Source organism: Pterocles gutturalis, unplaced genomic scaffold (genome assembly GCF_000699245.1).
Source record: "Pterocles gutturalis isolate BGI_N339 unplaced genomic scaffold, ASM69924v1 scaffold51186, whole genome shotgun sequence".
NCBI classification, from domain to species: domain Eukaryota; kingdom Metazoa; phylum Chordata; class Aves; order Pterocliformes; family Pteroclidae; genus Pterocles; species Pterocles gutturalis.
The window spans coordinates 1-2,988 of NW_010107357.1; positions in this window are offsets into that span (position 1 = coordinate 1).

Sequence of the window (2,988 nt, forward strand, 5' to 3'; positions counted from 1 at the left end):
AAGAGCTGCTGGGTTTGTTTGAAAGCCCTGCAGAGGAGGGGTTGGGAGTGCTGCTGATGCATCTGTGCCGTGGGAAGGATCCAGGAGGACAAACTGTCCGAAAAGCAGCGTTCCTGGGCGTGAGGCAGGCTGGGAGGGTGTGTTCAGGGCCACCGGGGGAATACAAGGCTCCCTTCTGGTGTGCTTCTGCCTTTTCAGGTGGAATAAGGAGACAGTGCCATATGGGAGCAGCTAGAAAAGAGAGGTTTAGCTCTGAAGTGTGGAGGAAAGCGGGAAACGCCGGCATGGGTGGGACTTACCTGAAGGCAAAGCAGTGAGTTAGGCTGGTGAGCTTCGCAGTGCCTTGGGTGGAGGTGATGGGGCAGGCCAGCTGTTGAAAAAGCCAGGAAGAAAGCTGAAGTGACTGAGAACACAGAAGGTTTGGGTGAGGATTCAGGGATGTGAATAGAAAGGGAATGCTTTGAAGAAGAAGGGTTGATACTTGAATGAGTTATTAAAGAAGGTTTACACCATAAACAAAATACAGGTCAAATTACTGTGAAGACTTTTAACTTTGAGAGAGGAAGAGGGACTTGAGAGGGCATGAGAAAGGAAATTATTTTTCTCCTTAAGGTCTGAATGGAATCACACCGAAAGCCTGTGTGGTGGAGTCTCAGAGAATGACCAAGAGGTGGTACTTAGGGAAAGCTTTAGAAGGGTTAATTTTGGTAATGCCACAGAGGTTTTATCTTTTTTTTCTTCAAGTTCTTACTTAATAATATTTGCAGTTCTGTTTGCTTTTCTGACAGCCTTGTTTCAGATTGCAGCAAGGAGCTATGTGGACCGTTGACGGAGGAGTGCTGTATTAAGTTATTAGCTGGTCTGAGAACCTTCTGTCTTAAGCCAGATCATTTAAGCTCCCTCAAAGTCTTTTATCTAATATGAATCAATATATTAAGTAGATTCTGGAGCATACTTCTATTTTTAAGCTATTAAGCTATTTTACTGTTCCTCTCGGTTTGTCAAAGCCTAGTGTTGGGCTACCCAACTGGCAAGCCCAGGTACAGCATGCTGTGTGAATTGCTCTCCTCTTATTTTTTGCCATGATTTGCTGGCTTGTCTCACAGATTGTCCTTAAATTCAAGGTAGATTGGCGGTATTGTCACAAGCACTTTACTTTTGCATCTGTGATGCAAATTCCCCAAAAAATGCTTTGAACAAGTTGTCCTGTTTTTGAAAGGAACAGGGAAGCAGGAACACCATCCTTTCTTTTTCATACCCAAAATAAACATAAGTACTCACTTCTTGCTGGGAGTAACAGGCATGTCGGGTTCACGGTTGGTTTGTTCTTCCCTTTTTTCTGAGAATAGTTTAAGAGAACAATCTTGCTAGTTATAACGGCAGTTATTAATATTGGCACTAAGCAGCTGTGGATAATTGAGCCTTAGAGCCCAACTTTATATTCTGTTTTACAATGCATTTGTCAGTCTGTATACAACATTATAGCTGTGTATATATATATATATATGAAGCTTTCCTGGCATTCCTCTTGAGACTGTAGTTATTGTTCATCATACAAGCAAGAAAAATTTGTATTTTAAATGTAATATGAGAATTTATTATAGCAAGAATGCAAGCACTTGGGATTTTGGTTTTGTTAGGAAGGAAAGCTTGTCTTTTGGTTTTGAATGACATTTAGGGTAATCAGCACTACTACAACTTAAGTGCTTAATAATGGATCTTAGCACTGTGTTTCTGAGATTTCCTTTTTTATAGTGAGGAGAGAGAATAGTGTATATGAAATAACATGAATGCCTCTAGGCTTCGCCCCTCCTCCTGTTCTATGGGAGAGTTAGGCTGGTAATTCTGAGATTAACGAGGCAAAATGATTTACAGATGACTGTTTATGCTGCATTTTTCCTGGTCTGCTGGGCAGCTAGGATTACTCTCTGAACTGTTGCTCGGAGAAGCTGCTAACAGTATATAAGCTGACATTTTTGGAACTGATCCAATCATCGTGGAACATGCAGAGTTGCTGCAGAAGTAAAATACTCCCAGTGGAATGATAAGTGGGACTTGTGGGTATGCACACAATGCGAGAATGTGAGGGAATGGTTCCTGTGAGAAGGGAATTTCAGTTCTTCATTCAGTCCTCAGTGAATTCTCATCACTTATGTTTTTTTTTAATGCTAAACCATGCCTGCCTTTGTTTCATGCTTTCTTGTGTCTTGGAAATTCTATCTGCTGCTGCTGCAATTTAAAATGGATGAATTTCAGGGTACTTTTCAAGGTGCCTCATGGATCTTCAACGTTAGCAGATTTGTCGACTGTAGAGCCAATTCTTGACACTGGCTTCTTTGGTCTGCTTGAGGAATCGTTTTGCTGCAGTGTGAAAGTAAAATCTGGGGATTTTAATTCAAATGTCCCCAAATCTGTAGGAACTTAACTAGCATATAATGATCTGCAGGTTGTATTTAATTTTAAAAGGTTGCTTTTCTATACAATTCTTAATGCTCTGTAGTTATATTACTGTAACATTCACCGAGTTACGGAATATGTAATTTGCTGCAGGCAATTTGGCAGGAATATTATAGAGTCAGGAATAGAGTCTCTTCTTCAAGACTACTGGGAAATACCTGCCCAAAGATAGCATCTTTGTGTCTGCTGTTTTGTGGGTTTTATGTTCATTATAGATTTCACTCATATCAAAAATAACAATCTTTGAAACATAACAGTATCAGCTGGTATGATATCATAGAGATGTATTGTAATAACATAACATCTTAGATATGTTAACAATGCCACTAGTTTGTTTCGCTCAGTAGTTTACTCATTGGCCTTAGCAAAAGAAAACTCTTGGTTTAATTAATAGACCTCTGTAGTGTTTTACCAATTTTTCAGTAGCAGTTTACAGCTTGGAAACTATTTTTGTGAGAATTAAACTGTTTTAAACATGACCAGGCTCAGATTTAGTGAGGGGTGTATCTTCCCCCCCCCCCCCCCCCCCCC